This window comes from Numenius arquata, chromosome 3 (genome assembly GCF_964106895.1).
Source record: "Numenius arquata chromosome 3, bNumArq3.hap1.1, whole genome shotgun sequence".
NCBI classification, from domain to species: Eukaryota; Metazoa; Chordata; class Aves; order Charadriiformes; family Scolopacidae; genus Numenius; species Numenius arquata.
In genome coordinates this window covers 57,664,634-57,678,349 of record NC_133578.1, presented here as the reverse complement: position 1 = coordinate 57,678,349, position 13,716 = coordinate 57,664,634, and the positions used below count along the sequence as shown (strand labels likewise).

Here is a 13,716-nt window from a genome sequence, read left to right as displayed (position 1 = left end):
TTCTACACTGGAATGATTTAACAGATGTATTAAAATATCACTTGGATCCATCCTCTCTAGAACAGATTAGTGGTCATGGCACTTGCCTCGCACTGGAAGCTGTGTACGAGGCCCTTTGATGCCAATTTCAGGCACAGAAATAGTGTCACTCGCATTTTGCAATCCAGTGATCAAAACAATGGGTCATTCACTATTCACTTTTTATTTCCAATTTATTCTATTGAACTCTTTTATTTATGAGAGAGTAAAAATTAATGTTCTTGAGGAGGAAGGGGCATTGCAGCTCTCACATATCCTGCACAATACCCTCAGGGCTTTGCTTTGGTTTTTTTGACCAAGTCCTGAAAAGTCTTAGAATAAGGGTAACCTTATTTTTCAGCAAAACAGCATTACGGTGCTTTGTATTTTCTGACTGTTCATCTCCACCAGTAACTGTAAACTGCTGGCACTGGTGCCAAGTTTGGTACAGAGAGATTTGTTGGCAGCATATGAGCTTCTGAGCTTTTAAAAATAAATTTGCCAGCAGGCACTAAAAAGGTTCATGATCATTGATCTAGATTACATCCTTCTTTATCAGCAGATTAGTTTCAAAATTCCAATTTAAATAAATATCCCAAATTTATTTGTATTTTCTTCCACTAGATTAATGCATATAGGAAGAATTCCCTGCAATCATCTGCAAACTCACTGCATTTTTCATTCAGTATCTCTACAAAACTCACGTCTGCTGCTTTAGTGTGATGTAACTGTTGTTTATTATACTAATCTTAATTATCTCCATCTTAGCTTTTGCCTCCCACACTTGCTTGTTGCCATTATATTCACGTCTGGTCTAAAACCAGGACCTAAGCTAGCTGAGGCCAGCAGCTGTCTTTTTAATATCAGGTTCAGACAGAGTCTAGTACAAAGGAGCACCAGTTCCCGACTAGAACCTCAACACGCTGCAGCCCTACAGATGTTAAATATCATAATAATGATGGTATCTTCCTTACACAGTGATTATTAGCAAAGCTGTACAGCTTTCAAAGAGCCCTTGTTTTTACTTTTCACCAGCAGCTGAAGCAAAGAACACATTTCCATTACAAGATGAAGCTGTACAATCTCATCCAACAAATGATCTCACTCTGACCCTCACACTAACTTTGCTATTAAGCAAAAACAGGCACATTTTCAAATATTGATTCCAACTAATGTCTGATCCTAACAGGCATGATCTTATCGGGGCCCCACTATAATAGAAGGAGTGTCAGAGTTAAACAGAATAGGTTTAGATAAGATCACCATCTTCCTCACCACGATGTGATGCTATCACTGAGTGAGTATAGTATTTGAAGTAATTATCATTAATAGATATTGGCAACAGGAAAAGTGATCACTGCTAAGATCTAAACAAATTTGTGCATGATAAAATAAAACAAGTTTTATCTGAAGGGTGGATATGGATATGTTATGTGCCCTAAGAGACTTTCCTGCTGCCTTTAATTTTTTCTTTGAAAAGATGGATATTCGATTAAGAGAGAAATACTGAGTAGCAACATTACTACTTTAGTTTGTTCTGTATCTTCTGTTCTGCGGCAAAATGCCACTTTAGCCTTCCTGCTGCTTTCCTGATGTCTGTCTTGACAAGATGTCCCATGCCATGTTGTTTGGATAGACCCTGGTCCCAGGGTTTGCCATGGCTGATTTCACGGTGCCCTTCCTTGTCAGCAGACAGCAGAGCAGCAAGGGGCTATCTTGCAGGAGGTGTGGGAAGCAAAGGGTCATCTTTCTAGACTTTTACCCCTATGGCTGTTTTCTTATTTGAATTAGTCTTTGCAGGACTATGGGGCATGGGATAGCCCCACGGTGGGCTAGGCTAGAGGAACTGGTCTCTAAGGTGAGCATGGGCTGGGGCAAAAGCCACAAGAGAGGTACAACGTTGACAGACATCTGGCTTAGATTGAATTTTGCCTCACCATTTCATTCTGATCATGGTAGACTTTCTGCATTTTCAGAAAGAAGAAGGTACTGTACACGGAAACACCTGCTTTGATGTGGCAAATTCTCTGTGAAACTCTTAAGTCTTTCTCCCCTGAAGCTGTTAGCATGTAAGGCCAAAACAGCACAGAATGAAAATAATAATTTATAGCCCTGGAAAAAATGTTATCAACCTAGGAAAACTGAAAACACTGGTATAAAAAAATAAGAAAAAAAAAGTCAGTTGATAGTTATGTGTGTGCTTTTTGTAATGAAATAGCACAAGCATAGCTAAACTTTCCTATACCGAAGCCATACATAAAAAAATACATGAGAAAAGGGTGCAAATCTAAACCCCCTTTAACTATTCATCATTAGCAGAAATAAGCAAGTGTGCAACACAGAAATAAAAGGGCGCAATCAATTTCCAATGAGCAATGTTCTCTACATCTATTGTGATAACAATATTGAACTCTAATATGCTATTTTTCATCCTTACAGCACTTACAGACATTAGCTAATTAAGTCAATTTAAAAAATATTTCTAAATTAATAGAGTACTTGCCAAGATTACCCAAATATTGGTCTTACACACAAAACCCACACGCAGCTTTTCTACTTATCTTCATGTATTTGTCTTCTCAAATGTGTGATTAACTCCAGAGCACCGAAATCTTTTTGATAATCGCTGAAGATGAATGTATCAGGACAATCAGCAGCATATGGAACACAGACTGCTGCCAGATGTTAACACACTAAAATAAAGCAGAACCATCCATGTACTCCGTATCTTGTCTAAAAATAATATACTCATTGACCTTAACCCTATCAAACTAGTCCCATCTTCAAGGTCAAATAAAATAACAAATATTTATCTTCTATGGAGAGGTTTATAGGCTGTACATGCAGTGTTCAGTTTCACAAAATGCTAAGCATACCTCAGCCCTACTGCTTTGAAGGAAAGCTTGGGGTGCTCAGCACCTCCTGCTGGTGCTCAGTGCTTGGCAAAACCAAGTCCTAAGTGCATATTAACCACTGATTAAATTTGTGATTGCAGCGCATTCAATTTCATTGCTTTACATTTTTTCGAAGACATGGAAACAGAAAAAAAGCCTAGTTAAGAGTGAAAAATACAGGCATATAAACCATGATGTCTAACATATACTTCATTTGGAAGAGATTTGTGTATGTTATATGTTGTCATTAAAAAATAACTTCAACAATCTTAGTTATCCCAATGAAATTTTGAAGTGATAATACCAATGCAGGTACTGCAGCAGCTCTTGTGAAGTTGAACACCATGCTGCAGTGGGCCATGGCAGTAAATGTCACCCCCGAACCTCTTTACCTCCCCATGCCTTGCAGCTATCCCAAAGCAGACCTTGCAAGTCCTCCTGTCCAACACCACATCCAGAGAAACACAGGAAATGATGAGAACATCATGATCATATTTCTGAAGAGCACAGAAGACCTCACAGTTATGGTAGTTATAGTGAACAAAGAATTAGATTGTCAAGCGTCTTTGGTATGACTGACAAGGAAATGCTTATTAAAGGTCAGAAAGGCCATTTAGTTCCATGTATGCCACCAGCCAGAGCAAGCGTAGTAGGTGCTACTACAAAGCCACTTTAAGCTGCAACAAGTGCTAACAATTGACTTGGAAGAGGGAATGTGAGGAATGTTAAGGAGGCACAACCACACCAAGTGGTCTCAAATTTGTGAGAGGTCAAGTTTCAAAACATGGATATTCTTCTCATTTTCCACTGCTGCAGGTTGCGGTGGAGGGGAAAGCATTTTCAAAAGTAATCAGTGCACGTGCAGTCATCTATGACGTGCAGGTACCTGTTATTGTTACTGTATGCACTAAAGAGATTTACTAGCACAGAAACAGTACCACAAATTGAGCACTGAGGATGCCGGTGATGCCAAGAGCCTCCTCGCAAATGCTTCCACATCTAACCCATGGTGTGTTCTCTGTTTTTCAGCCTGCCTCATCGGGGCTCTGGTACCCTGATAGTGGATGACTGACTAAAGAAATCAAGATTCAGCTTACTCCCTGAGGCATGCTGTACTGCCAGATCAAAGTGCACACATTTGGCATCCTGAAAATGCAATACCATTGCTCTCACTTTGCAAATCTGTAACACAGAACCTGGGACAATGATCCTTATAAAGCAGACAGCATTTCTTAGAAAAGAGGTACAGAATACTCTAGAAATAAAGTCCTCAGTACAGCTGGAAAAATGCATTGAAAAAGCTACACTGATTTAATACTCGATTACACACAGTGTTAATTCTAACTTTAGTTAGCAAGAAACTGGAGTGGGAAGGGAGAATATTCAGAAGAAAAAAAAACCATGCAGGCAATTGGGAAGGGACATGCCAAAGAAATATAGCTGCTTACTTCCTTACCTCCCAGCAAGCCCTTGTTATGTTTCAATTAGATTTTGAAAACGGCATCCTATACTGGTGTGACCAACTGTCTAGCTTGCTATAATGTCCCATCTGCCATTTTCTACAAAAAACAGTGTCTCATTCTGGCCTTTTAAAGCCAATCTTGAAAGATTTTAGCTACCTGCAGGCGTCTCTGGGCAGCCGAACAAGCGAAGTTGGCTGCAGACATTTCTCAGCATCAAGGTGCCAAAAGACACAGGGTCATCTGCTCTGCTTCTTTCCCCCGTGCCATAGCTCAGCTGCACCTACACCACTCCTGTCTTCTTGGTCCAGCCCATTCTTAAACACATCAGCCACAGATTTACGACAGCCTCCCAAATCTCTTCCAGCCTTTCGCTCTTATTACCATTAGGAAGCTCTTTCTCATATCTAACCTAAATCTCCCTTGCTGATACCTACACCCGTGAGGTTCAGGGTTCAGGCAGGTTCACCTAATGCAACCCATCACGTCCTTCCATGGACAACGATCCAGGAGGGAAACCCTCCACCACAGAAGTGTACAAGACAGTATTTTGACTTGGAGGAAGGGAGATGGTTTGGCTGGAGTGAGAATAGAAGCAGAAGTAAGGTAAAGCAAGTGGATCCCAAAAGAGAAGAAAACAATCTGAAATTTAACAAATACAAATAACAAGATTCAATATTTAATGTAGTAAAGGCAACCACAGCCAAGATGAAAAAACACCAGAAAAGCAGAGAGAGGTAAGACTAAGACATACTATGAGGTCTATAGTGGAGCTAAAAATCAGCAATAGTAGAAGCAGGCCTGCTTCAACACAAGCAGAAAAGAAGAAACGAATATATGTTGGACTTACTATTGTTTTCTGCTTTATTGCTCCCTTCCCTTTATGCTAATTTGTCCCAGTTTTCTTCCAAAAGTGAGTACAACAGCTTGCAGGAGGGGGAGAGAGGGAAGGATCCTTCCTCACCTCCCCAGCACCGAGGCACACCTCCCTCAGCTCCCCTAAACTTGTCTTTAATGTCCTGACACATGGCAGGAGTTCCAGTTTCGTCTTTTAAAAAAACATGGTCACTCATCCCCCAGATCAGAGACTCTCATGTGGAAAAAAAAGCTTCAAAGAATAAAAACTATTTGGGGAAATGTGACACATTTATAAATGCATAAATAATAATAATTGCTAACATATATGATGCTTTTATTAAAAAAAAAAATCTCTTCTATCCTTTTCAGATATCAAATCAAATGTCAAAACTAAGATATAAAATACTAATCTCTGACAGGGAGAATTTTAAATTCTAAGACATTTTCTCAGAGTGAGAATAATCTACATAAACTATGATGATATCTCAAAAGCGATGTAGTTTATTCTAAATGCATCAGTAGCATTCAGACTCCTACCCTTCCCTTAGAGTACAGAAAGGACAGTATTTTGCCTCTGTAAAACTCAGTTATTCCCTAAATATGTTGAGAGCTCAAATAAAAAAATACATTATTTTAACTATATTTACTGTTTCATAATTTGTGAAACATTTTTTGAATACATTGAAATATTTTCTCTTCCTCTCTCATCTATGGAATAAATGATAAAATGCATTAGTGACAAGAAAGGGGGCAAAAGTTTATTAACACTAAGTTATTTAAGAGGGGACATGAATATGAAACAATACCAAAGCTGATGAGGCTATGCATATAATTTATCATGTGTGGAACATCAGAACACACATAAACCCCTGTAAATAAGACACAACATCAGACAGAGCAGTAGGTGTGCATCCCTTGCTGCAGCCTTTCCCCCACTGCAGGTGGTCTGGGGCTGGCAGGAAGGGCAAGGATGGCAAGTGATGGTGCCTCCTGCGCTCTTCGCCGCAGAGCCGTAATGGCTGGAGCTGGTCCTCTTTTCAGCTCTCCTGGAGCCTGAGGAGCCACCATGAGATTAGATTGATGAACTTGTTCTCTGGGCTTGATAAATGAGGCTCAGGACATTTACAAACCCCACTCAGCACTTGAGATCTCAGGCCAAGCTCTGTATTGCCCATATTTCAGTGGTGCAAAGTAGATCTGCTGCATCTGGAAAAGGACAAATTTTGCTACCAGCTATGTGATATTACAACTTCAGTAGAAAAGGAGCTATAGCTGAATGAAGAAGAAAGTTCAGCAAATATTAGTATTTCAAATAAAACTCTGATTTTTAGGACCAAATAACAGTTTGTACTTTCTTCAGACTAGAATATGCTATTTTTATATACTCACAAACACTTATATTGTATATATATACATATATAAATATAAATATATATATTTACAATTTTTATATAGTTATGTATACATATATATTTATGCATTCACATATACTATACTAACTATACTTACTATAAATATTTAGGGGCTTTTTCTATTTTAAATATTCAAAACCACACTTTCACAAAATGCAGTTAATTTGGCTGGTAATGAAACAACTAGAAATGCCTTTTATTTCTGCCATTCTTACAAATTTACAGGCTACTTCTCTCAATCATATTCGGACAGAAGGGGAACTGATGTTTGGAATTCCAATCATTCCATCACACTGTACAGAAGTGAGCAGCAAGCAGCCATTGTCCTCACTGAAACCACAGATGCATTCCCTTACTTGAAGTAATTTTTTAATTTAAATTAAGATGGACAATAATTTCAAATCTTATTATTGTTACTATGATATGGTATCTTGGTCTGCACTTTTATTAGCACAAACAAATTTTGACACCACCAAAATGTGAATTTTCACACCAAAATTTTCTCTACAGCACACTTTATCCCAAACAACTGCCCATTATTGTCTCCACAAGTCTTATGGAAAGCATCTGTTGATGTTTTCATAATCATATGTCACCTGTATGCCCAGACAGCGCATCTGGACAATGTACTGAGTGCAATATAGGTTCTACCTCAGTCCCACAAGCAATGGCATCACAGTGCTTTTCTCCACTATCAGTGAAGAACTATGGCTAACTACCCTTGGGCAGGCATAGCTTTATGTCTACTTGCCCCAAAGAAATCCAGGAGTATTGAGGACAGCTTATTTTCTAGCGGTCAGAGAGAACACGAGCCTCCAGGTCTTTCAGTTCAGTGCCCACTGTAATTCTTGGCTCAAAAATGGAAACTTCTTCGTAGACACAAGACACTTCATAGCTTTATGTTCCACTACAGTGATGGAGATACAATTTCCCATGCTTGTTCTATGGATGTGAAACTACTGAAAAAATTGTGTCAATATTTTAGAAACTGAATTTTATTTCAGAGTTAAAAAAATGTGTGTTCTTTAAGATTTAGTGAGAAGAAAGTTATTTCAAAAACTGCTGAATATTTAAATCTGACATTTTATATGTTTAGTCTATAATAATACATATGTTTCACAAATAAGAATAAATATCATTATAAAAAGCCTGAATTTTAAAAATTTCCTCAGATGACATTAATCTTAAATTCCTCATCTCAAACATGGGTGTTGAACTCGTGCCTGTTACATATTTCAGTGTACTGAGATACATGAATTACCTTAAAAGGAGCTAAATCAATTATTTCTCTTACTTAAAGTTTTTAAGTAAGACTGCATCCCATTCTAAAAGTTGTGTTATAAATTTACCAAAATCTACAATAGCAAAATAACCATTTCAGTCTTAAAGCCTATGACACAGAGAAGATTAGACTAGATGACCATAGTCTAGCAGCACAAGAATATGTTGCTACCGCACAGTTTATTGCAATGATTCTCTCTAAACAGCTTAACATGCAATGTGTGCTCCAGTACACATTGTCTTCTCCCTGCTTTTCCCCACATCCTAAAATGGAAGAGCCTGGCACTTGCAGATGGTGTCTCCTGCTGCTTCTGCTGCCGGGGAGTCCCTGAACCAAATTTTCTTGCCCTTTTTCTGTCCCTGGCTCCTGACCTTGCCTCTCCCCCCTGGGCTATCCCCTCTCTCTGCTCTCAGCAACTCCCTGGCAATGTGCCCCAGGGTACATTCCCATTTAGAGAAGGACCCCCCTACTGAAATGAAGCTTGCTGAAATAGGACAGACAGTTTATTGAGTTTTCTCCCAGGGAACTGAGTTAGTTTAATGAGAATGATTGGTAATGTCTACTACTTAATTACAACAGTATTAGGATAAAGTCTGCTTAATGGAGATGCTTATAGCACGCACCAAGCAACTGAATTATTTTAAAAAACCTTTAGTAGAAGTGTTGAACAACTGTTAAAGTTCTGCTGTTGTGATAAACAGGTGTCAAAATGAACCATGGGTACGTGTAGTCTTAAAAAAGGGCTGCAGCCAAGGGAAAGAGGTTAAAAACCAAAAGAGATACTATGTGAAAAACTGCTATTGACATAATACTACATTTGGGAAATCAATGCAGAAATAAAAAGGAAGAATGTAATTTCAATTCTGTCTTCCTGTGAACATTTGTGTTTTAGTTTGATTATTTTAAAACAAACCATATTTGTATGTCCCTTAAACATTTAATATCATAAAATTAAGGCTACAGTAATGGCATGCAGTACTAATATCAGTGTACTAACAGCATTTAGACAGAGGTGCACCATCAATGTGCTTTTTTTTTTTTTTCCATGGATCATGTTGCTTCATCACTTATTCACATTCTGGAAACTACTTTCATAAGCTGGAAAAAAAACACTTTTGGCTTTTTTCAAAACAGGGTGTTTATTCAGATCATTACCACATCTTGCTATCATATTAGTAACATGTTTTAAATTAACTCTGTTATGTAAATGTAAATAAGGGAGCAGAAATAACAATTTCTTTTTTTGGGGCGGGGGAAGAAAAGAAGCATCTAAACTACAATTATGCACAAAAGTTTAAAAAAAAGTTCTGTCATTGGATTCTCCTCAACTCCATGTTTATATAAATGGGAGACTGCTTTATAAAAGGTGAGGCAATGTGAGGTGATGTGTTCTCAAAGACCATTGTGGATGGCCATGTGGATGTCCACATCATTTCAGCACATTGCCATTTTTGTTAATGTTTTGGGTTTTATGAAGTGGCCAACCCTGACACTTGCACAGCGCACCAGCACATCACCGTAGGGGTGACACAATGTGCTGTCCAGAAGCACTGTTACATTAACGTCTGCTTGTGTTTGGGACAGAAGAAACTGGTTTTAACCAAGTTTTAAACATGAAAAGCCTGACATTAACAGCAGTAAAAATGAGAAAAAAGTGGTTTTGTGGTCACTTCAGGTACTTAAAGGTACAAGCCCAGTATAACAAAGATTAGAATCAAGGTTCATTACTCAATACACTATTTTTGGTAATTAAATATGAACATTAAAATGGCTCTGTGCTAATAAGAACCAAAATCTCCAAATCACGGCAATATCTAAAGATAGAAACTGCCTTATCCCTTTCCGTGTTTGAACAAGAGAACCAGAGACTACAGCCTGACTACAGCCTGACTACCAGCTGTCTCGGTGGCTGTACGGCACCTCCAACCAAAGTGCCCAGCAAAGCCTCGCACTGCAGCTCTGAAGATTAGAAGTTGCTGGCTGCTATAGATACAAGGTTTTTGACCCCAAGTGACCAGCCACAGATTAGTGAGTAACTTAACTGCCTTTTGAACCTTGGCTCCTCAGCCCCTTCACGCTACCCAGTCAGATGGTTTCATCATCTTCCAGAAGAAGTGTCGCTTTGGCGCTGAACCTCCCAGATCCCATTAAAGGGTCCCTGCTTGTATCCCACTGCTCGTCTGGCCCAGCCCTGCACACTTTCCTCCTGCAGATTCCCTTCACAGCCACGTTGAATCCTCTTTTCCTTATCAGGCTGATACAGGCCTGCCCCACGTGCTCCTCCCTGTGACAAGACGAGGAGAACAGGGGGCAGGATCCAGCTGCTCATTGTTTTGTTTCACAAAACCCTGCCATGGGCACAGATTAACACCAAAAACTCGATGGCAGCAGCCAAGGGAAAAGGCCTTTCAGAATGCCTCCACGTGACTACCGGAACGATGGTGCGACGGCTACGTGGTTCTGCGCCACTATTGTTTCCATGGGCCTCATTCCCACCAAGTTGTCCCCTCAAAGAGGGAGAATACGTACAGCTGGGAAAAAGCAACCAAACTGCTTTTTCTTAAATAGGCTGCTAGTGCCTTGAACGTAGAGCTGCTTCGGCACAGCAGCTACTCCTTCCGTGGTTTGTATGACCAGTCTAGGGGGGGTCTTCTGCTCTTCTCACCTGCCTGTTAACATTAGACTTGACATTTGCGCAAATCCACTTTCTTGTTAAAGACAGAAATCACAAGGTAGGAGTTTTATGCTTAGAAATATATTCCTGTCTACTTGTAGGTACCCAGGAACTACTGAATTTTCGGTGATGCAGCAAGGCACGATGTTGGAGCCTTCCTGGTGAAACTAGTGATTAAATCACATTGCCTTCCCTGTTCTCACCAACTGGAGACAGAAAGCAGTACTGTACAAAACTCTTCATGTGTCTGCTTGTCAAAACAGCAAGATTATGCTAAATCTCAAACAAAATCTAGAAACATGTCAGTGATCTCTTTTCACTGTAAAACAAGAGAATGAGTTCTTATCTTACAAATACCTTTCTAGGCTTGAAAAGGTACTCCTGTGCATTTCATTTTCTTGGGACTATCAACTACTATACAGCTGATGGAAAGTGGGAGAAGGGGAAGGAAATGGAAAGCAATAACCTCTGTGCCCAACTGTGCAGGCAGATACAAACTATGCATGCAGCTGAGAGCAGGATAATTTTGGCAGTTTGGCAAAATTACAGGAACAGATCATTAAAAGTATCTAAGTAGGAGATCTATCACTCTAAATATAATAGAAGTATCTAAATAGATATCTATAAATATTTAATAATGATATAAGGAGTCCTTAAGTTCAGATTGAAATGGGAATTAAATGCCTAGACAAGTTTTAAGGTCCAAAACTTACTCTTTGTTCTTAAAACCAACATTCTTAAGAATTCTGGTGGCTGCATGCAGATTGTTTCATCAACAGCCACAGTAATGCAATGGGGTATACAATTTCATAAGGGGTTTGGATCACATTGTAATTCATGAGTATTGGCTAACTCCTTGATGACAAAAATTAAGAACTTTATAAGTCACTGAGCTATTTCAAGTCTACCATTAAGTTTGAGTATCCTGCAGTCCCGATACCATACCTCCTGATAGTGCCACGGCACTGCTGATGAAGTCAACAGCTGCTATTCCTATTGTGCTTATGAACAGCACTTAAATCATTTTTGTTCAAGGTACCCAACCTCCACTACTCTGAGATGTATATTCTTAATATACTTCAAGACAGAAACTTGAAAGATCTAAAAAGTATTTGACATCTGGCACGGTGACTCAATTAATTATCGTGCTGAATTAATTAGCTTGCTCCGTCTCCTGAGCCAACAGCGGTGAGAGTGTATTCAGCAACACAGCATTGCTTTAAATAAGAAGCACGGGATAACAGGTTCTTACATGTACAGGCTGTATACAGTGCAGAGTACAAGGTTAGCAAGTAAGCTGTAACTGGTATAGTTACAGGTAATGAATCCTGTGGGGCAGTGTCACACTGCTGAGACTAAACAGTAAAGTCGGGTAAGATACTTGTAGTCAGCCACAAACATATCTTCCAATAAAGAGACCAGCTGCAAAAATTGTGATACTTACTCACCTGTGGTTCCCTGAATTTTTCCTTCCTTTCCTCTCTATACCAAAAATTCATGTTAAAGCTTTTTTCCAAAAATCATTTGATGTCTATAACAGTGCAACAGTTAATTCAGAAATGAACTAAACCTGCTGTCAGCTGCTGATGTGAAAGCTTGATTGAATTCTAGGGAGGTGAGGCTTTACCCAAATGAGCTTTCCAAAACAGATATAAATACCTTAAGTAAACAAACACAACTTCCCTTATGAACAACAGAGAGCATGTACACTAGTGAGAAAAGTAATAAAATGTGTCAAGCAAACAGAAAAATCATAAATGAACCAGAATCGTTTCAAGGAAAAAAAAAAAAAGATAAAAGAAAATACGTAGAAGCTGGCACTGGGTTTGTGTTGCTTAAACAGTAAATTAAAGTTCTATCAAAAGGTTTACATTTCCTCACACAGCATTTTAAAGTAACAAATGTAGGATTACAGGAAACATCCGATATTCGGCAAAAATAAAGAATACTTAGAATCACAGAATAATTTGGGTTGGAAGGGACCTCTGGAGGTCATCCAGTCCAAACTCCTGCTCAAAGCAGGGCAAACTTCAAAGTCAGATCCAACTTCGAAGTTAACCCAGATTGCTCAAGATCATAGCCAGTTCAGTTTTGACTATCTCAAAGGATGGAGTTCCTCAGGGGACAAAACAATATTGCTGGGGACTACAATTCTGTTTACAGGAACTTTTTCAGATTTCCAAATGTATTTATATTAGTAGGCAAAACAAAAGCAAAATCTTTCAAGTGTTAGCAAAAATAGACTTTATGTTTTTTAATTTGACAAGAAACAAATGAGTATCTTTCCAGTTTAGTGAGAAAAAAGCCATGAAGACTTTCATCCCACATCTTTCTGAACTGGGTTGAGAAAGTTGTTCCATCCCATTATAATCACCAAACTGCACTCACTGCTTAATTATAAGTTCATCAAAACCAAAATATCTTATCTAAATGTTCTTGTTAAGGCATAAGTTGTATTTGCCCAAATTTGAAAAGTAGTAACAGACCTTAATATATACCTGCGCTACCAAAAGAGAAGCAAGCTCCTGCTCTACGTCTTCTTCAGAAAACAAAAATGAAACAGTATGATTAACTACTGACATGTTGCAAATCCATCCTAAGAATATCTGATAATGGTAACATCCGTAGTTGAAGGGTCAATCAACATCGTCTCCCACACTCAAACATTATCTTCAAGTCTTATATACCTGAGGAAGTGGTACAAGTGGACAGGGCAATAGGGATATTGTATATAGTTCAGATTAATTCTCTGAGAATATCTGGAAAGGTGACCCTGTATTGAAAAAAAGCAACAAATATCTCTAGAAGAAGGGGTTAGACAATTTTGGAACGTGCATATTGGAAAATGCATTTCAGCATTTATAGTGTGGTCCAAGCATTACCAGTGGATGTTTCCTTTCAAGGACTGAAGCCCTGTAGATGCCAAGTACAGGTGTCAGAGTTTAAAAATGTAGGTGTCTGCCTTAGCAGGTTACTCTGAGTACCTGTGTTAAATATTCTAGCCCCTCCTCCTCCCTCCAGTCTGCAGGGAGACCTGTATTCCTTCAGAGGGTGATTTATTAGGATGAGAGGCACAGCCTCAAGTTGCACCACGGGAGGTTTAAATTGGATACTAGGA

At 38.9% G+C, this 13,716-nt stretch overlaps 1 protein-coding gene across 1 annotated transcript in view; it reads right to left on the bottom strand.

Annotated features, from left to right (window-relative positions):
- The window catches only part of ZFPM2 (zinc finger protein, FOG family member 2), a 312,269-nt gene that overhangs the window by 143,652 nt on the left and 154,901 nt on the right, over positions 1-13,716 (bottom strand). The window lies entirely within an intron of this gene.